The 23488-nt window shown below is 35.0% G+C and overlaps 1 pseudogene; it reads left to right on the forward strand.

Annotated features, from left to right (window-relative positions):
* Window positions 1-23488, forward strand: part of LOC130829864 (cytochrome b-c1 complex subunit 7-like) — a 188026-nt pseudogene that overhangs the window by 144685 nt on the left and 19853 nt on the right.

Raw genomic sequence — 23488 nt, forward strand, 5'->3', positions numbered from 1 at the left:
TTGCATAAGAAATACAGAGAATAGTAATAACAGACAAAGATGTTACCTTTGGGAGCTAAATAAAACTCTGAGTGATGCAAGATAAAAATAATGATGGGCTAGTAAATTCTGAGGAATGTCAAAGCATGAAATGTCTAAGTTGTACAAGCAATTGATAATATGTGACTACTGAGAGTGTATTGGGACAATCAGGCTAAAAGTTATAGATATGAGCACCATATGATTGGCTGGGCTTTTGATGGAAATCAGTGTAGGAAGAAGAAACTGAATAACTAAGTATTTAAATATATCCAAGTTAGGAGAAAAAAGGAATTGGAAATGCCACTAGACTATTCAGAAGTATACAAAAAATCAAAAGACAAGAGTTTTAAGGAGAGGAGGCATAGTTTAAAAGTACTGACTTCCCAAGAGAAACTGAATTGGAAAGACATGAGAAAAAATGAAATTTGGATAGAAAAAGTCTTCAGAGGTGTTCTTTGAGACAGCTCTCATTCTTACACCTTGTATAGAAGTGCAAAGAAGAAATATCGACCTTCCAGACTTCTCAAGTGGTCAGAGGACTGTGTTCCAGATATAAGACCATGAATTCAGAGATAGGGCTTGCTATTCTTTACTGTGTTTGGGACCAGGAATTATCTTTTTTTGTCTTTATTTTTTTAAAGAGATAGAAGACTGAGGTCTGCTAAAAGTGTACCCCTTAAAACAATACAAAGAGTTTTGAAGAAGTATTTGTCATTGGTTTTCCAAAACCTTGGCTGCTTAATTAAAAAGGATCCATAATCTACAGTCTATATAAGAATTTTTTTTTGGAATAGGTTATTCTCTTAGCCCTTAGGGCATGGACTCACACAAACTCATACGTGCTAATACTATATTAGGAAGTGCTTTTCCAAGGAAGTCACAATGAGGGAAAAAGGAAGGGGGGGAAGAGGAAAAACATGGAGGTGCACTGCCAACTCCGTACACTTTGTATGAAGCACAATTTTGCCATTTTTAAGAGGCAGCACGAACTACTCCATCTCAGTCTACCTTGGGGTAAAGAAAGGAAAAAAAAATGCATCTGTCATTTCCCATTTCTATTGGCACAGGTTTGCTTCATGGGCTATTAACACACCCTCCCTGGACCCAAACACACACACTGCTAGGTTGCATACAAGCATCTCTAAGGTGTCCCATGATATCTTATGTCTCAGAAGCAATAAGAAAGCATCAGGGAGGAAAGCTAAAAGTGCCATGTGGGAATGAAGCAAGATGCAGTCATGTTGGCCAATGCAGTAAGTAGTTACTGTATCTGGAATGAGATAGTGTCCAATGGCCTTTGAGAGATCCTGCTAAAAGGTTCTAAGATGGCACTAATAGGTATCTGATACAGTTCACAAGTACTAGCCACTTTATTCTGTCTTCTCTGGCCTCAGCACTCAAGGGTGGTTTGCATACAGCCTCTAATTTGAGTTCTATTTTTGTGATGGGGTAATTATAGGCAGTGAATGTACAAGTGTGTGAACACGGATATTTTTAGATAATACACATCCTGGGATAGTTTGAGTAGGAAGAGTGGTCTGACTTGCTTATTAACTGATATTAATAAATTATGGTGATAGTCATACCAACTTTATTTTTGTATAGTTTGACCTTTGAAATCCTATACTCTCTAGATAAATCTTTTTTATATATGTTTGATAAAAATGTACTTCGTCAACCTGATGTGGCCTTTTGCCTTTCTGAGCCAACAAAATTTCATGAATTCCCCAGGTTCAATTCAAAAGTCACTTTTTCTCTAAAGGTGATATTATATATTGAATCTTGCTCTAGCTTAAGTTCTTAAGACCCTTTTAAAGGCAAAAATTGAATACAATCAAAATTACCCATGAAAAGTATTTAAATAAGCCACTAGGAACAATATTAAATACATACAAATATGTGTATATATCTATATACATATAGTTTGCTTATACAAACCAAATGAAACTCATTTTGTCTTGGCTAGTCAGTATTTTCTGGGTGGCTCCGAGTCTTAAGAAAACCTTAAAAATCAGTCACATGTTTCTTCTATCAGTTTTGCTCCTGAGTTTCAGGTTTACTTGTATCCGTTGTTTATTTAATAGAATTAAATAAGGTGTGTGACTCAATTCCACTGACCCAGACCTTCTCAAAAAGATTAGCTATTTCTTCTCTGTGCTTTTATTTCACCCCCTTTATGCCATTGTCAGGAAGTTTATAATATTTATCATTTCTATTTGGGGAGATGTGACAGTGAGGCATTCCCTATAGCCATCTTCCATTTGGATATAGTGTCTTGCCTTCTTAGATATGCACTAACATTAGAATTAAAACTAGGAAAGATTAAAATAGATTATAATAGGAAAGCATTATGAATAACAACATGAAAAAATGCAGAAGCTCTAGGTTTCTAGTAGTTTGCTATGTAAAAATCCGATCCCTTGATTTGACCTTTTAGTTGTAGACAACTTGTTCCTGGATCACAAAGCTGAGAACCAAAGCTAACAGAGGTCATGGTTCTATCCGGGGAGCCCCGCTTGGTAAATCCTGATTTGCCATACCAGCTGTCCTTCTGGAAGGCTTCTCTGCTACATTTCTCTACAGCTACAACAGAATTGTGGTCGGTTCTCTCCAGAGCCACCCATCGCCACTAGAAAGTGAGTTCCATGGAAACAGAGATTCTCTTACCCTTGCATTGCTGATGTCCAACACAGTTCAGAGGGTAATAGGATCTCAAAAAATTGAAGAGATAACAAAAATTTTTTTAATTTTGCATGTTTCCACATAAAATCTTATCAATTCTTACAATTCTCTGAAAAATATATTGTATTAGATTAAATTTCATTAACTGACAATGGAGATAATTTGTACTTACTCCGTATTTGTAATTGCTATATCTTAAAACAGAATAATGATGAATTTAACTTCATTCCTAATAAGAAGGTTTTTATCTATCATTAAAAAATATGTTCCACTTAGATGATTCATAATATTGTTTATGCCCATTATGAAGCAAGAAGAGATAATTAAACCCCCTAGTGTGCTCACACAGAGGGTTGATAAATGTTTATTAATTATTATGGATGTGCTAACGATAACAAAAGACAATATATAATGGATGATCTAAAATCAGCTGGTGTCTAGCTTTAGAGCTGAATTTTTCTCATTGCATTGCTCCACAGCCTGAACAGACCTTCAACTTGAATAATTAAAATCCAGGACTCTCTTAAGCAGCACTGTCTAAGGCAATCTTGAAAGAGAACACTGTTGAACAACAAGGTCCATCACAAACTCTACACTGAATATTTTTAACAATCTTAGGAAATCATTGGTTTGCTAATAGCTACTCCTTGGCCATCAGAATTTAATTAGGCAATCTAGTATCAGACACCAGATAAAGTAAATGGATAGTTTGCAACCTTAGATCATATGCCATGAAATAAATCATAATACAAGACTTCTTCCATTTACTGTCTTCTACAGTGTGATACTAAATTGGTTTGAGATAAATGGTTTCTATCATATGCCTCTGTTCAGGATAAAACCCAGAAAATGATACTATTAATATACTGAAGTCACCTCATTATTCAGGAAGATTAGAATAAAGAACTGAGATAACGGGTCTGTAGATTGTTTTCCTAGCATATTAGAGGGTTTTGCTAATGACGACAAAGTTTGGGATCATTTATATAAATCACAAAATGTGAGCATGGTAGTGGTGTAAAGTGATCAGAAATATATTTCAATACTATTTTAAGATTTCTTACATATTTATAATAGTTTTCCTCTTGCAAGCTCATGAAGTAATGAACTTGGTGTTGTAGACTTACATAATATATTAAAAACAATATACAAAAAATTTTCAATGATGATTTTAATTCAGCCATTTATATTTATATATAAAATTATACATAAGATGTTATACATGTGATCTTTCATGATTCTAGGCAATTATTTCAGGAAGAGTAATTATTTCCTTTGAAATCATTATAATATGGCTGATAAATGCTTTATAAAGTTTAGAACAACCCTAAAATAAGTAATCTAATGGGTGATGATAATATTTTTGTTTGGGATCCTGTAAGCAAAAGAGACCATTCTCCTTCCTGTAGGCATAACACCAGGTTAACATCCTTTTACAGATATGAGTTTCCCTAACATGGACATAACAAATTGATACTGGAAACCAGTTAAGACTGTGAACCCAACCCTGTTTGAAGTATCATGTTTAAGAGTTATTCATCTTTAAAATCCCCCTTCACTGGCAGAGTAGCCTAGAGCTCCTGTGCAAGAGTTGAGTTTCCAGTGTAATACAATTTTAGTTTCCTAGCATAGAAAGAATAAATTTCTTTCAAATCATAGATGGCAGAAAAGTTTAACAATTAATAAATGCAATAAATAATTGTTAATAAATTAATACAAGTAAACTTCTCTTCCCAGAAAGGTCTTCATAAGCTTTGAAAATCACATAATCCTATTTTTAAATTTATATCAGAACTGTCTATTTTTGCTAATTTTATTTTTTGTTACTTGAAGGTATTTTTTGCTTAGTATGCCATAGGTAACAGATGCTGAATGTGCCAAAAATACTAATGCTATTTTCAAGGAAACCAAATGTAAAATGTTTTTGAAAGCTATTTTGATACTCCATTTGAAATATAGGGTGGCTGGCAGTGGTAAAGGTGGGGGTGGGGGTTGCACAGGGAAAAGTGAGTTATTTGTGAGAGAGGAGTGATGATATTGTATCTTCAAATGTACTGAAGATTAACTTTGTATCAAGAGGTAAAATCTAGGTATGATAATGAAGCTATGTAATCTCATAGGTTATGGTAATTCTGATTCTGAATGTGACAGACTACCAGCACACTTATTTCACCTCTATAAGAATTTGTATTGTTAAAACCATGATTATTTTTGAAAATTTTATTGACATATAGCTGATTTACAATGTTGTGTTAATTTCTGTTGTACAGCAGACTCAGTTATATTCTTTTTTTTTCATATTCTTTTCCATTATGGTTTATCACAGGATATTGAATATAGTTCCCCGTGCTATACAGTGGGAGCTTGTTGTTTATAAATCCTATATATACTAGTTTGCATCTGCTAATCCCAAGCCCCCAATCTTTCCCTTCCCACTCCCCTTCCTCCCTGGAAACCACAAGTCTCTTCTCTATGTCTGTGAGTTTGTTTCTGTTTTGTAGATATGTTCACTTGTGTTGTATTTTAGATTTCACATATAAGTGATATATGGTATTTGTCTCTCTGACTTACTTTGCTTATTTTTAGAAGCAATTCTAGCTAACAGCAACAGCAAGAACAAAACCCAAACCTACAACCAACAAATCAAAAGCAAAACAAAATAAAACCAACCTACCGCACAACAAATGCCCTGGTAATCCTGCTAAGTCAAACCAAATAGTAATTATGAGGGTGGGCATGGAAACCAGCAGACAGAGTTATGTTTGATCACACATCAGGCCTTGCCTCCATGCTTTCTGCCATAGTCAGGGCCATAATCATAGTGCCCTATTTAGATGCCACGTCTGGGTCAAAAGACATATTCAGAGATCCAAATAAGCACTCTGAGTAGGGGCAAACTATTGACCTATGAACATCTTTATTTGAATGCTGATTTTTATTCAACATGTAATTTATTCTGATTTGAAATAGAACATACATAGTTTGCAGTTCTAGAATAATTTTGCAGCAGGGCTATTTCTAATATTGACCTTATTCCAATTACTTCAATTTGATATATTCCTGAAATTTTTGAAAATGGCATATGGGAAGTGAGTGGTCAAACAGTGCAATGTAGCAGATGAGGCTACAAAACAGAAAAGTGTCTTTTAGGCTGAAGTCTATTGCAACTATGCTTTCCTCGTTTTAAAATGCAAGAACTAGAGTATTTCTAAGAACCCTGAACACTTCAGTGACTACACGTTTTTATACATACTTCAAATTTCAGAATTTTAAATATGGGAATAAATTTACATTCTTTGGTTTGACTATCCTAGAGACTAAGGATCATTAGGCATGTCAGAGCTTAGTCTCTTAAGTTTTAAGAATTAGCTCTTGTATAATTCTATACACTCTGATCCAATTTAATAACAGAGAAAGAGATACAGGGCACTGTGGTTAATTGTAGAAAATGATTGCCAACGACTGTGTTCTGAGGTCTGGGAAGCCATCTGAAAGATCAAACAGTACACAAAACTAGGTACAGTGTGTTGTAATTAAGCATCACAGCTAATGGCCCTCGAACAAAACTCTGCTGGAAGACACAGTGATTAGAGGCACCTGCAGGTTAATAATTAGAAGCATCTGAGCACAGAAGCAATTAATATAGGGAAACTCTCCCAGGAGACAAGGCTGAGTAATAAACAAAATAAAGTTCTTTCCAAATTCCCATTTTAAAAAGTCTGTGCTAATAAAGTGTCATAAAGCCCAAATTTTTAAGAATGCATTAAAATACATATATTTAGTTTGTTCTATAGCATATCTTTTAAATTCACTGTACTCATGGATGTTTTCATTCAACGTAATCAGGAATGATTGTTTTTCTCCATTTACCAAGTGAGTATCAAACAATTTGAAGCTCTTCAGGATCAGGTATGATAACCAGTAGTAATGATTTGTTAGGCAAAACAAAGACCATTAACAATGAATTTATGTCTAAATTTCTAGAATTTTTTAAGTGAAAGCCTTCAAAAACCTATTTTTTTCAAATTAAAAACCATACTAATGTCAAGTGAACTATTTATAAGTGAAAATGTTGTAATTTTTAAAGTGTGAAATTGCTTCCATCTTCATACAGAAACATTAGATCATTTCAACACAGCAAGATATTTTATATTTAATAAGTACTTTTGGTACACACCAAAATATGTTCAGCTGGCATATGTTCCTCTGTTCAGTGCTGATCCTCTTTTAATCTTTATTGTGTGTATGTATATGCATTTTACATTTCAAAATTATGTTCATTTTAGCCATCTTAAATACATAATGTTCAAGGTCCCGCTATTCATTTTCTGTTCCAAGCTGATTGCAAAAGTAGATGTTTTGAGGGTATGTAGCAAAGGCTAATGTATTCCTAAGCAAAATGGAAAAATGATAAACCAGGAAAAAAGGGAGACATTAAAGGACATTAAAGGACTGTTCTGGCCATGTGACCTAATCATTAAAAAACACTTCTAGGGGAAAAAAATCTGAAACATTACAGAAATAAGGATTCATGAATTATGTATAGTCATAAAGGCCCTTGGAAAATATGTAAAATTCAAGCCTTAAATCATTACTTTGAGAGCTACTTCTATTATTTTTCTTTGTCTTATAATGAAAAATTTGCATCAGAATCCCAATACATTTATATCCTACAGCAAAATTTACTTGGTCAAATATGAAAGGTATCATATCCCATTTTCAATTTGTTTTTGCTTTTTCACCTTTTTACTAGTGTTATCTTTTGTTCATAGGGGCAGATGTTGAACAGTTTAGAACACAATGATTCAGATTTCTGTTAGTTATAATCCAAGTCAACTATGAATAAACATTGTAGACAGTAAGGATGCTATAAAATATCAGCTTCATTATTAGTATCATAGAATCTTTATTATTAAACGACTGCTTCAGAACATCTCCCCTCAGCTACAACCCATATCAGGTTTGTTCTATTATATTTTTCCCAAGGAAGATGTTACGCTTACTGGAATTGTTTAGATTTTCCCCGCTGTCATTTGTTCTCTAGTACTTTCATACTCAAGGTGATGTCCCATACGACTCACCTGGGAGCTGGTTAAAATGCAGATTCTTAGATCTCTACCCCAGACTTACTAAATCAGAAGTTTCACTTTAACAAGATTCTAGGTGATCCAAACGCACATTCAAGTTTTAGAAGTATTGTAGAAGGTACCACATAGACACAGGCATACCTCGGAGATATTGTGGGTTTGGTTCTGGATCACAGCGATAAAGCAAGTATCACAAAATCAAGTAGTGTAAACATAAATTTCATATGTACTGGGAAACAAAAAAAATCATGTCTGTTTAATTGCATTATGTCTGAAAAAGTATATACCTTAATTAACAAATACTTTATTGCTAAAACATGTTAATCATCCTAGCCTTCAGTGAATCATAATCTTTTTGCTGGTGGAGGGTCTTGCCTTGATGTTGATGGCTGTTGACTGATCAGGTAGGGGTTGCTGAAGATTGAGGTGGCTGTGATAACTTCTTAAGACAATTATGAAGTTTGCTGCATGGAATGACTCTTCCTTTCACGAACAATTTCTCTGGGGCATGCAACGCTGTTTGATGGCATTTTTTCCCTCAGTAGAGATTCTTTCAAAACTGGAGTCAATGCTCTCAAATTCTGTCGCTGCTTTATGAACTGAGTTTATGTGATGTTTGTGGTCATCTCAACAATCTTTACAGCATCTTTTCCAGGAGTAGATTCCATCTCAAGAAACCACTTTCTTTGCTTGTCCATAAGAAGCAACTCATTCATTAAAGTTTTAGCATGAGGTTGTAGCAATTATCACATCTTCATACTCCACTTTTAATTCTAGCTCTCTTGCTATTTCTACCACATCTGCAGCTACTTTCTCCACTAAAGTCTTGACCCTTCAAAGTCATTGTGAGGGCTGGAATTGACTTCTTCCAAACTCCTGTTAATGCTGACATTTGGACCACTTTGCATGTTTCATGAATGTTTTTAATGGTGTCCAGAATGGCGAATCCTTTCCAGAAGGTTTTCCATTTACTTTGCCCAGATCCGTAAGGGGAATCACTATCTACAGTAGCTATAGTCTTATGAAATGTATTTCTTAAATAGTAAGACTTGAAAATCAAAATTACTCCTTGATCCATGGGCTGCAGAATGGATACTGTGTTAGCAGCTATAAAAACAACATTAATCTTGCCGTACACTTCCATCAGAACTCGGGTGATCAGGTACCTTGTCAATGAGCACTCATATTTTGAAAAGAATTTTTTTTTTAATGAGCAGTATGTCCCAATAGTGAGCTTAAAATATTCAGTAAACCATGTTGTAAACAGATGTGTTGTCATCCAGTCTTTATTGTTCCAGTTTTAGAGCACTGGCAGAATAGATTTAGCATAATTCTTAAGAGACCCAAAATTTTTGGAATGATAAGTAAGCAACGGCTTCAACTTCAAGTCACCAGCTGCATTACCCCCTAACAAGAGAGAGCCTGTCCTTTGAAGCTTGGAAGCCAGGCATTGACTTCTTTCTAGCTATGAAAGTCCTAGATGGCATTTTCTTCCAATATAAGGCTGTTTTATCGACATCAGAAATCTGTTGTTTACTGTAGCTCTTTTAATTAATCATCTTAGCTAGATCTTCTCGGTAACTTGCTGCAGTTTCTATATCGATACTTGCTGCTTCACCTTGCATATTTATGTTATGGACGTGGCTTCTGTCTTAAATCTCATGAACCAACCTCTGCTAGCTTTAAACTCTTCTTCTGCAGCTTCTCACCTCTCTCAGTCTTCACAGAATTGAAAAGAGTTAGGGCCTTGCTCTGGATTAGGCTTTGGTTTAAGGGAAGGTTGTGGCTAATTTGTTTTTTTATCCAGACAACTAAAATTTTCTCTGAATCATTAATAAGTGTGTTTCGTTTTCTTATTATCCATGTGTTCAATGGACGAGTACTTTCAATTTTCTTCAAGAATTTTTCCTTTGCATTCACAGCTTGGTTAACTGTTTGGTGCAAGACGCCAAGCTTTCAGCCTACCCTGGCTTTCAATGCTAAGCTTAATCATTTCTAGCTTTTGATTTAAAGTAAGAGATTGTGACTCTTCCTTTCACTTGAACATTTAGAGGTCATTATAGGATGATTACTTGGCCTAATATCAATATTATGTCTCAGGAAATAGGGAGACCTGAGGAGAGCTGTAGAGACAGGGGAACAGCTGGTAGATTGAGGAGTCAGAACACACACATTTATTGATTACGTTCACCATCTTCTACAGGCATGATTTGTGGTGCCCTAAAACAATTACAATAGTAGCATCAAAGACTCCTGATCACAAATTAACATAGCAAATATGACAGAGAGACACAGAGTGAGCAAATGCTGTTGAAAAATGGTGCCAGTGGACTTGCTGGACACAGTGTTGCCACAAACCTTCAATTTATAAAAAATAATATCTGGGAAGCACAATAAAACGAGTGTGCCTGTACCAGTTTAAAAATGAAGATATGATTTGTCTCCTCTCTCCTGCACATTTCCTTTGACTGCACCTTCAGTATAAAAGGATCAGTTAGAAATGGCGTGGACACTCAAGAGAGCAATGGAAGTTTACATAAAAGTAGAACTAGAGGAATCACCTGATGGATCTTTTGCTGAATAAATCTTGCTGCTTGGTTCAACTGAAATTGACATTTAAAATGAATTAGCACAAAAAAAAAAGAATTAGCTTTACATTTAAGAATATTATTAATTATCCTCCCTTACATTTTTATTCTTCCAGTTGAATATTTTAATTCTTTTTTAAAATTTTTGAAGCCATAGCCATACTTTTTTTCAGCTTTAATTCTATTTTTATAGCATCTGTGGGTGTCTGGATAACCACAGGATGCTCATGTGCAGGATGAAGTCCTAGATTCCTTCCCCAATTACAAGAGTTTTCTTCTCTCTGCTGAACGACTGATAAAAGAAAACAGAGGTGGTTGGCAAAACTTTACTTGGCAATCTTGGTTTACAGTTTGTAATATTGGTCTTAGCTCAGATTTTGTTATTCAGTGTTACATTCTAGCAATGCTTTAAATGTTACTGAATATAAAACAAAGATCAGACCATATTTCTTTTATTTTATAATTACTTCTATAGGAAATATTTAAAAAGAGCCTAATCCTTTCCATTAAGCCAGTAACATACCATTAGAGTTAAATGAATAAATTTTAATGACATGTTGTTGTTGTTTTTTTTGCTTTTGCTTGTCTTTTGAATAGCCATTGATAGAGAGGCAATAATGAATAAATCTCCCTTGTGTCAATTTTTATTTTATTTTACCTAAGAGTAGTTGCTTAAGGGATTCTCCACAAACCCCAATTGTTAAAATTGCTTTAGTAAAATTATTGTCAGCCAGAGTTAAAAAGTTTCTTTCATTTAATTCTGTATCCATCTCAACTTTTCTTGAAGGCTCCCTAAACAAGGGAATGTATATAGTGTTCCATGAATCATGGGGATGAAATGCTCTGGACTGAATCATATCCCCTCAAAATTCATATATTGAAATTTTCATCTCCAGTGTGACTGCATTTGGAGACTGAGCTTTAGGAGGTAATTAAAGTTAAGTAAGGTCATGAGGGTGGGATCCTAATCTGACGGGATTGGTGGCCTTCTAAAAAGAGGAAAATAAAGACCTCTCTCTCGCTCCACTCACACACAGGGAGGAAAGGCTACGTGAACACATTAAAAAAGTGGTTGTTTGCAAGGAAGGGAGCTCTTACTAGAATCCAACCACGCTGGTACCTTGATCTTGGACTTTCAGCCTCCAGAAGTGTTAAGAAAATAAATTTCTGTTGTTTAAGCTACTCAGTTTATGGTATTTTGATATGTCAGTGATAGGGTTCAGGGCAGGCCACCCCCAAATATACCATTTTGACATATTGATTATTTTGAATTAAGGTTACTTGAGAAATAACCAGTACAAGAAGAACACTCTGACCCTTCTTTGTCCTCCTGAAAGCAGGAAATAAATTTCTCATCTGAAGGTATCCTCCCTATACCAGGAGGATAGGAGGCATTTTATTGCCAGAGATAGGGAATTCAAGGCTGTATAAACAAACTTTATTACTTAGCTATCCCAGGCAAAAAATGCTTTGTATTGTCAAATCTTCAAAAATAATTGTTTGTCTAAAAGGTGTAAGAGCTGCCTGCTTTGGTCACTTCTTTGAGCCTCATATCTTTTGGGTTCTCGTATGTACAAAATTAAATTTGACAGTTTTCTCCTGTTGATCTGTTTTATCTCAATTTAATTATTAGACCAGAAAAAATAAAAAGGCCTAAGAGGGTAGGGAAAATTTTTCCTCCCCTATAGCAATCTGAACAGACTAAGACAGATTTTGTGAGAAGTGAGGTGCTGCTGCAACAAAAATCTAAAAATGTGGACACAGCTTTAGAACTGGGTAATAGGTACAGGCTGGATGCATTTTGAGGTTCATATTAGAGGTATAGGCATTAAACTAATTCTGGTAAGATCTTAGACAGAAATGAGAAGTGTTATTAGAAACTGGAGGAAAGGTGATCCTTGTTATAAAATGACAAGAACTTTGCTGAACTGTGCTGTATTATTTTGGAAGATAGAATTGCAAGCTATGAAACTGAATATTTAGCTGAGGAGATTTCTAAGCAAAATATTGAAGCAGCAACTTGGTTCCTATTGGTTGCTGGTAGTAAAATGTGAAAGGAGAGAAATGAATTGAGAAGGAATTATTAAGCAAAAAGCAACTGGATCTTGAAGATTTGGAAAATTGTTAGTTGACCTATATTGCCAAAAATATGAGAAAATGTGAAGAAAACAAGTGTATGGCTGGACTAGTATTTGATAAAGAGCTTATAAGATTATACTTGATAAAGAGCCAGTTTGAACTGAAGGGGTTAGATATGGGACAAAATGAAGAATGATTGTTGGAAGATTTGACAGGACAAAACAATAGACCTACTTGCTCTCAATGTGCTCTATTCTTAAGTATGAGGGGCGAATGACCCTGAAGGTGATTCAGAGATCATCAGGGCCAGCCTCCTTGGTTTCAATAGGCCAGTTAGCCTCTGCCTTGGGGTCCGGACCATAGCCTAGCAGAGCTTCAGGAGTGAGACACTCACCTAGAATGTGCGGGTGATGTTGCAGGCACAATGGGCCTGGAGGGCAGAGTATCAAACTAAAGAAGATTATCCTTGACTTTTAAGATCTAATGGAATTTGCCTTGCTAGCTTTTGGACTTGCTTGGGATTCTCTGTTACTTTCTTCCTTCTGATTTCTCCCTTTTGGACTGTGAATGTCAAATGTATGCCCATCCCATCATTGTATTTTGGAGGTAATCACTTGTCTGGTTTCACAGGTTCACAGCTGAGAGAAATTTTGCCTCAGAATGACTCATGTCTCTAGTCTCACTCGTATCTGACTTAGATATTTAGTTGGGACTTTAGACTTTTGATTTTAGAGTGGATGCTGGAATGAGTTAAGATTTGTGGGACTGTTAGGTTAGAATGAATGTGTTTTGCATGTCAGAAGGACACGAATTTTGGGAGCCGGGGTGGAATACTATGGACTGAATTCTCAGCCAAAATCCATATGTTGAAGCCCTAGCCCTCAATGTGATTGTATTTGGAGAGAGGGCTTTTAAGAGGTAATTAAGGTGAAATGAGGTCATAAGGGTAAGGTCTTAATCCAATAGGATTAGTGGCTATCTAAGAAGAGGAAGAGAGAGATCACCCTCTCTCCTCCTGTGTACGCACCAAGGAAAGGCCATGTGAGGCCACAGGGAAGGATGGCAATCTACAAGCCAGGAAGAGGGCTCTCACCAGAACCTGACCATGCTGGCACTCTGATCTCACATTTCCAGCCTCCAGAACTATGATAAAATAAATTTTTGTTGTGTAAGCCACAGCATCTATGGGATTTTGTTATGGCAGCTGGAACTAAGACACTAGATATTTGTAGAATATCTACTGTATGTTATGGAACTTTTGAAGATACGAAGTAGAAAAGAGTGCTTAAAACCAAAACAAACAGACAAACCTATCTCATAAGTTACTTCTTACTAGTAGGAAAAAGGCTCTAGGTTTGTATATCAACTGCTAGGTTATCTCCTTTCCTCCCACAACTTCACAGTCGGAAAACATTTGTTTTCTTTCCCTCTTGACTGTTCAGTATTCCAGAACTTCTACATAGCCTTGGGGAACAGAATACAAAATGAATTAGGCTTGGTTTCTGGCCTAACAACATATTATACTGAAAGCAAAATGAATTTAGGTGTGTATTGTTTACATATAATTCAGATTACTATCCTTTGACCAGAACCAGAATATTTCTAAACACAACCTTTAAGCTAACCTCGAGCTAGTCTGTGCAGAGGACCTTTATTATTGCATTTCCTGTTCTATGCTACTGCTGTCAGAAGCTCTGATTTCTAAATAAAATAATACTATTTTATGTTACCTGTTTATGTATAAAATATTTGTGTAATTTGAGTGTCTTGGAAAACATGAAAATGTTGTTTTTTTTAATTTTTATAGAAAATATAAAATATACTCTTACCTAGGATATTGAATAATTTTTTTCTGAGTCTGAGTGCTTTCTAAAATAGTGGTATTTGGTAGAGATGCATGTATTAACATCTTATGATATCAAACAGCAACTATTTATACTTTGATTATGCCAAATTTATCATTCTGGGAGAAAGTGTTAGCAATTTCTAGATGCAGTGAAATAGCAAGAGTTTGGTGAATTTTACCTCCTGCATGTAATTTTTCTCTTTAGGGTCTTAGTTCATTGAGTAAGACCACTAAACCACTAAATTTGCAATAATTTGTTATACCAGCAGTAGGAAATTAATACACTATACATATAGCAAGGAAAGGATACTTATATTAAGTCATTAAACAATTAAATCACAGAAAGAATGAATTCTGTTACATATGCAGTGTCTCAATCAAGTGTTCCCACTGGGTCAAATGATCTGTGTTTTGTCTCGCTCTGTCATTGACTAACTGGGTTACCAGGAAGTCACTTCACCTGTCTGGACCATATGCCTTCTTCTTGTATAGACTGTGAAGGAATTAAACAGGATCATCATCTCCCAAATTTTCTTTACTAATCCCATGTCCCTTTTAAGGCCTTCCTCATTCATCTTCTATTTAAATTTTAATAACCTTTAATTTTGGTCACTTGGATTTTGGGAAAATAGGTGCATTAAAAATGCTTTTCAAATAATTATCATTTCCTTCCTACCCTTGAGCCTTGAATATGAACTTCTGTGATGGGCTGTGGAGGAAGTGGACACAGCATGGTCTCTCCACTGGCTTGAGAATCAGAGTACGAAGACACTCTTGGCTTTGACTACCTGATTCAAAATAAAACCTTACCATAAATCCCAAAAGAAACTTGCACCATAATGTTTATTGCAGTACTATTTACAATAGCCAGGAAATGGAAGCAACCGAAATGCCCATCAACAAATGAATGGATAAAGAAGGTGTGGCATATATATACAATGGAATATTACTCAGCTATAAAAAGGGATGAGATGGAGCTGTATGTAATGAGGTGGATAGAACTACAATCTGTCATACAGAGTGAAGTCAGAAAGAGAAAGACAAATATTGTATACTAACTCACATATATGGAATCTAAAAATGGTTCTGATGAACTCAGTGACAAGAACAAGGACGCAGATACAGAGAATGGACTGGAGAACTTGAGGTTTGGGAGGGGGCGGGGGGTGAAGGGGAAGCTGAGACGAAGCAAGAGAGTAGCACAGACATATATATACTACCAACTGTAAAATAGATAGTCAGTGGGAAGTTGTTGTATAACAAAGGGAGTCCAACTCCAGGATGGAAGATGCCTTAGAGGACTGGGGCAGGGAGGGTGGGGGGGACTCGAGGTGGGGGAGTCAAGGAAGGGAGGGAATACGGGGATATGTGTATAAAAACAGATGATTGAACTTGGTGTACCCCCAAATAAATAATAAAAATAAAAAAATAAAAATAAAAAAATAAAACCTTACCATACCAAACCCTGGAATGTTTTATGTAGTTTAAGAAGAAATCAGGAGCACCCTGAGGATTTCTTAGTAAGATTTATGGGCAATAATAAATAATTAATTGAAAGGAAAAAAGATTCAAGAAAGCTGATGGTAGCCTTAGGACGAAATAACCTGTCCCCAGTTTGGCTTTGGAAGATCCTTAATGGGTAAGATGAAGTATGGGCTGACAGAAACAGAGTTAATGGTTCTTAGAAGTCAAAGGCACTTTTTCTTTTATTGGTCTGAAAACAAACAACTGACTTTTACATAGAGTTTTTAACCTAAAGACTTTGTTTAACCTAATGGCACTTAAATTCCTTTTCCGAAATTCCCAGGGTGACTTATCTTCTCAGTCAATCAACTGTGGCTGGCCCACTATCCTGCTCTCTTCTCTAACTTGGGGGTCTCAGAGAAACAGTCATTCTTTGGCTTACTTCTGTTATGCTTCTGTTTGGTTCTTTCTCCATTCTATTTATCTTAGCTAGTGCCATTCTCTATTTCAAGGCCATCAGGGTCAATAATCAAATGAGGAGGCAACCAAAGCCTTTTCTTTCTGGGAGGTAAACTTCAGAATACCCAGTCTGCCTCTGGTAATCAGAAAGAAGAACGGAAAGCGAAACTCCTTCCTAGCATTGGCAGCTCTTCTGTCAAATGAACAAATCTCGTCAGAAAGCTTTCAGGGCAAAGCTTATATTCAAAATGTGTGTTGCTGCTCCTGTTGTTTCAATTTTTTCCATTTCTGCAACTGGCAGTACAAGGTGATCTGTGGCAGTGAGAAGTGCCACAAGTGTCCAGAAAGCAAGCTGTTCAGTTTATCTCTCAATTCAAAGAACATTTTATAAAAGAAATTGGAAATTCAAACAAAAAGCTTTGTTTGCTGATTACAGAAGGGGGTGTGCTGTTTCTAAAATACTGACTGTCCTCAGGAATCTGTATTGATTCCAAACACTACATAAAAAAATAAAATAATTTCCATGGTTTACAAGTCATTCAATATACCCTTCTTCCAGATCTGAAATAATTAAAATATTTATGAACCTTTTTCCCTTGCCCTAGAGCATGTGAACTTTGCCTTAGAAGAGGCTTAAATATTGACTGATCCATTGTAATGTGACATTTATTAACCTTTGTAACATTTAATGTGCACTAAAAGTAATCTTGGTTTAACATGCTTCTGAAGAGTAAGAAGTTTTTGGCTATTTTTTAGTTAAGTAAGAGTTAAAAATACAAGACTCATTTTTCTGAAAAGATACTTAAAGTAACAAAATTGATATGAATTCTTTGGACAGAGCAGAACACCAATTTTATATTATACATTCTTGAAATTGTCAGCATCTAAGAATATTCAGGACTTTCATGTTCTGTTGTTCACTTTGCTATAATTAATGTGATTTTTTTCCTAGCTAGGCATATTGATGATTCTGGTCTACACAAATATAACACACATGACAGATACGAAGAAAAGCAACAAAAGAAAGCATGTAGGAAGTCCTAATGGTAAATTATTTATTTTATAAAAGCAGAGATGTATGTAATTCCAAACCTTAGATCTACAGGTATGAATATTTTTAATGCAAACAAACTTGGTGTTAAAAGTGCATTTAATTCTAATTTAAAAATTGTAGCAAACATATGGGAAGATTTCCTGATACCATAGAATTTTTCACCGAAGTTTACACAGATTGTGACCTTATTGATTTTAAATTTCATAAATTCAGAAAGAGGTTAACTATTAAAATTTCTTCCTGAAATGTAGTTATTTCAAAATATTTAAATATTTTAATAAATTAACAACTTTAAAAGTCACAATCTTAAGTAGTTTACATATCTCTTGCTAATATGTGGGTTTTCTTAACTTATAAAGATTAAAATGAAAATAAAAAGTTTTTAATCCATACCTATAACTTCAAGAAACAAATTTTTTTTCTGAGTGTTATGATTATAAATAATTTGCAATTTCACTGTATTTTCTATATTTTTACAGTTCTCTTCAAGTCTGATTTGCTTCTGTATTAGATTTTTCAGGTTACTATACAACATTCTATTTTAGTCATATTTTAAGTGTTTCCAGTAAGAACACACTGGTTTCTGGCCTCCAAGACAAATCAGAAGAAAAAAAAAAATCACAGGAATATTTTAGTTGGGCAGAGTTTACTGCTCAATTTAAAAATACTACTTTTTGGATTATGTTCCTAAAATTTAAGAGAGACTATCTTTGCAGAATACAAGAAAAACAAAAGTGGTAATTTTCTTTTGGTGCCTTGATTAATATTTCAGTGACATTTATGACAAATCTCCAGGTGTTATAATTTTCCAAGTTTAGAGCTTTCATTTAAAAAAGAATGAAAGAAAATTTTTTAAAAACTGGGAAGACTTACTGCTGAGTTGCAGCCCTGTCATTATTTCTGCCAGGTTTGCATCCCTACAGCCATCTGCAGCCACAGCCCTTCAATGCTAATTATATCCAGGGTCAGCTCAATTGTGATGTAACCAAAAGCTAGTCCCTTTCAGATCTACTGTTGTCACAGTTAGCCAGACGCAGACTTTCCGTGAAACAAGTTGCCTGCCATTCACAATCACAAATCTCCAGATAATAGGAAACCACCACCCGCATGTTTCTCAGCTCCCAACCAATTTCCTTCATTTCCCTGAAAAATGTGTTTTATCTTCAAAGATTCTATGAATCATTTCCTGAAGTGAGTCAGTGATTGCTTGAATTTTTAGCTAAATAGATATTTTCCAAAGACTAAATCCTGGATTAAGTTAGGTAAAACTCCACAGAGTACAGAGGAATTAAAAAAGAAACTAAACTAAAAAAGATGGTTATTTAGAGAATTCAAAATAGTGGCTGATGACCAAAGATTTTAGGGAGAATATTCCCAATTCCTGAGAAGAGCAGATCGCCACATGCTGCGAAACAAAAATAGTCAGTAAGTCATATGTTATTTCAAACCCCAAAGCTATTGAATAAGCTTAATGCCTTCACCATTTGTTGTTTGTCACTATGGGTATAAGTCTACATAGTTTGACAATGTAAATTGTTATTCAGAAATGTCTATATGTTCTGTTCTACTCTACAAACATTGCCCTAGTTAATTTCATAATTCCTATACTTTAAAAAAATGAAAACTAAATAACTAAATATATTTTATAACTCAATTTTATTTCTAGGTGTGGTGGGTGAGGGAACAATTGGCTGAGTTCCTTTGATGTGTTTTCATTTAAATGCAAAAAGAAATGTACCTTTTAAATCATGTCTTTAAAATAGATTCAAAAGAGAAGGAACACTAATTGAAAGGTGATTAGAGGATGTCAGAAGTTATAGGAGACAGAAGCTGGGTTATAACTAAGATAACGATTTTGACTCAACACATGGACATTTACGACTTGGTGTATCATGTGTCATTTTGCCTTATCCTTGAGACAACTTTTACACACTAGGCAAGATCCATTTTCTGCTACATACAATTTTTTCCTTATGCATATCTCTTTAATTAATGTCAGAATTTATGTTGATTTGTTGGTATATTTAATTTATTAAATGAATATTCCGAATGCCAGACACTCCTAGACCCTGGGTGACAGGGATGAATGAGACATGCTCTCTTGGAGTTCAGAGTCTAGAGAGAAACTGTAGCCTAGTGCAGAGAACTCACTTGAATGTACACCAGAGACAGTTTTCAAAGTTAAGCTGATATACCTCATGGAAATCTGGGCTTCCTACGAAATTGGAAGATCATCTGAATACATGTTTCTATGAGGGTGAGTCAAAAATTATCTGCACTCTGGGCTGTAGAATTTATCTTAACTTTTAGAAAAGACAAGTACATCATTTTTCGATATAATCTCCTTGCTTTTCAATACACTTTGTCCATCTGTCAACAAGCTTTCATATTCCCTCATTAAAAAATGTTTTAGGCTGAGCTCTGAGCCACGAATGCACTGCTGTCTTCACTTCATCAGAAGTGAATCTTCGTCCTTGAAGGGCTGCTTTCAGGGGACCAAACAGGTGAAAGTCTGATGGAACAAGATCAAGGCTATAGGGAGGATGCTTTAACACCTCAAAACAAAGTTTTTGCAGTGTCGACAGTGTGGGCAAAACTGTGCAGACATGTGTTGTCATGCTAGATCACAACACCCTTGGATAGCAGTCCTCCATGTTTAATCAAAGTTTAGGCTTCAGCTCTTCAATAAGCATCTCTATCCATTCATACACACCTCTTTGCAACAAAACATTTTTCCCATACTGTGCACAAAGTCTTCGATAAATAACGGCACCAGGTACACCCTCAGACCACAAAAAACGAATCACTGCACGCTGCTCTTCTTTCATGCAAATCATAAGTGGGGCTTGTATTTTTGCTCGCACCACAGTTACAAATGAACTGATGTAACACGTTCACACCTGCACAGCAGTGACTACGGAGACAGTAGCCTTGAACAGAAAGCGCTGATAAGACAGTGTGGCCAACGGAAGTTTTAATATAACTGGAGTACAGATAATTTTTGACTCACCCTTGTAAATATAGCCTATTGCTTGGCTGTTCAATACGAGAATCATTTGGAAGAACTTATAAAAACAGAGACTCCTGAGGTCCGTATTATGTCTATTGCATCAGTCTCTGGAGGTAGGGTGTGAATTTATAATTTAAAATGTATTCCCAGGTGATTCTGATGAAGCCAGGTTTATGAATAACTCGAAGGTTAAAAAAAATCTACTCTTGGGGGAGGATATATCCAAAGAGGTCAGTCATTTGTACATTATTGCTGTTGTTACACAGTTATAGTATTACTGATATGGAAAATAATATTATTCAGTGATGCACCAAAAACAAAAAATTCATATTAGCACAATACAAGTTATTTCTCTGACAAAGGCTTTTGGAATTCCTGCTACTTTGTGTTGCAAAATCAATGCATGATTTTAGATTTTTCATAATAATATAAAATGATATGATATTTAAGAAGTAAGTTTAGTCTTTTTTGTTTGTTTCTCTACTGTGTCTTGCTGGGTATACAAATAGAGAGTTTTATCTTTTATTTCCTATCATTTTTATACCTAGAGACAAGTTTCTGTCTAAACTAGAATGGGCAAGTGGTGTTTGCCACTAGTTCAGTGACATTATCTATTTCAAATACTGCTCACTTCTTAGCTTGCACAAACTCCCTGCATTTGCTCATTTCCAAAAAGTTTCAATGAAAAAAGTCATTTAACTTACCATTTTGTGTCCATTAAAAATTAATATCTTTTTTCTCCACAATTATATGCATTACTACCTGTCACAACCATCAGTAATATCCTTAAAATCCTTTTTCTTGCTATATATATAAATTTGTGTATGTGTATTAGAAAATGTTTTTCAACTCGTGTCTCTAAATGTCTCTAAATAGTTTTAAACAAGTAAATTTTTTTTTATAGATAGTAGCTTACAGGTACATTTTAGGACCAATTTTGCCCCTAAGCTCTCTGTACTAGAAGGCTAAACTCACCTCTTGGTTTGTTTCTGGGAACGTTACAAGAAGCCAAATATTTGTTCAACTCACAGCACTGCCAAAGCTGCTGGAACTTTTGCCTTGGAGAGTTTAACAAATCAGGAGGAAATCTGAAGTGTGTCATAATTATTTAGCATTGAGCATGAAGACAGAGTGGAAGGAACAGAATAAAAATTGTTAAAGGACACCTCTAAATTAGAAGCAATCAAATTGAACCCAATCACTAAAATTTCATTGCCCTTCTTTGTTTCCAGTATATGGTCAGTAGATATAAATAGCAGGTGACAACTTTGATTATGAAGTGACTCTATTTTTCAATATGAATGAAGGCAATGGCATAGATTATTTTTATGGATTCTTCCAACTCTGATATTCTCAGTTTCAATGACAAAATTCACGATGTTAAAAAAAAGGGTCAATATCTACTAGTCACACAAAATATTCCCCAAAAGCTATAAATATTCATCACCGAATAAAAAGTTAATAGCATTGCAACTGTTCAGATCTATGTCTCCATTAATGGAGAGGAACTATACATAATGGTTGAGTAGCTGGTTTTGACTCCTAATTCTATTCCTCATGTCACTTTCAACAAGGTACGTGAGCTCTCGGTGCCTCAGTTTCTTCATCTATAAAAACAGAATTACGATTTCTATTTCTTAGGGCTTGGAGAGGATTAAATTAAGAATGTAAAGTGCCAAGGAAGGAAAAAAAACACTCTTGCACAAAATAAGTGATTATTAAGTATTATGATATCTTTTCTCTGACTCCTTTTTTGGGCCTATGTATCTATCTATCTATCTATCTATCTATCTATCTATCTATCTATATCTATCTATCTAATGTGAACTAAAATACTCTGGTTAGAATGGAAAGTTTTCACATAGGCATAATATTACTGATAGAGACAATTATTCCTAATATTACTTAGTGATACATCTAAGGGGAAATACACACTGGCACCACACAAGCTATTCTTCTGAAGTGCTTTTTTAGTTCCTATGACTCTATGTTGCGAAAGCAAGCAGTGATTTTAGATGTCTCACAATCATAATATAACACTTAAAGGCTATTTGGATCCTTTCCTTTTATTCCTGTATTGTTACCATTGTTAATTCATTTATTGTTGTGAGACAGAATCTGGTTCCAGTGATTTCTTATTGAGATTTTTAGCTGGGATTTTTATATTCAATTTATTTAGTGATTTAAATAACAGAGGCAACCTCAAGTGTCATCTAATAACTGTCTGGATATACTTTCATAAAATGCTATCAGAAGCTTACCAGAGTAATCTTACCAGAGTAATCTGTCCTACTTTAAAAACTGAAAGTTATTATTTATGGTCTTAAGAGATAACTCTAAGTTTTAATGTATTAATGAATGTGACAAATATGTGCATGAGAGCAAAAGCTCCATCTCCAAAGAGAATTTGTAGCCAGCTCTTGTTCATTAAAGGGCAATGAATTAAGACAAACATGCTAAAAAAAGAACAAAGTGGAAGATGAGAGGAAGAAAAAAAGTATTTAGAAGAGCATAGTCGTTGGGTAGACAGATAATAAATTTATAATCTGAAACTCAAGAAGAACTATAGACGTTTAGGAGAAGCAAAGATTCAGATATTAGGGAGGTTGCCAAAAAGAATCCATGTTGAATAACAAACATAATTGCAACTTACACAATTAACGTATGTATACATTTGTTTTGCCACGTTTGGATTGGTTGTATCTACATTTATACCTACTGCCTATAAAAACCTATAGTATTATCTGTGTAGTGTAGTCCTAAAATGGAACTGAACATATATCATATGTTAATTTATAATAAAGAAAATTAGTTTGTATGTGGGGGGAGGGATGACATTGCCAAACCTCTAAGACCATGAGAAAACATAAACCTTTGGGCGGTGACAGGGGGCAGGGCATGTCAAGCAGAGTCCCTGGCATGAAGTACACAGCTGATATTTTGATCATGTGCTTCAAGTATTATTGGCAGCCTTGTGGTTAACCAAAACTCTAGGGAGAAAACAGTGTTCTGGCTTCTTGGAAGCACTTTTACCTTTTCCTTTCTCATGCAATGAGTTAAAATTTCCCAATAAAATGTAAGCATTTTCCAGGATAGAATGAGCACTTGTTTTTTCCTGAACAAACACCTATTTTTAGAATCCCTTTCTAATTTGAAATCATTTAAATAGAAGAATGAAACTGCTAATGCATTCCATTG

This window comes from Hippopotamus amphibius, chromosome 10 (genome assembly GCF_030028045.1).
Source record: "Hippopotamus amphibius kiboko isolate mHipAmp2 chromosome 10, mHipAmp2.hap2, whole genome shotgun sequence".
NCBI lineage: Eukaryota > Metazoa > Chordata > Mammalia > Artiodactyla > Hippopotamidae > Hippopotamus > Hippopotamus amphibius.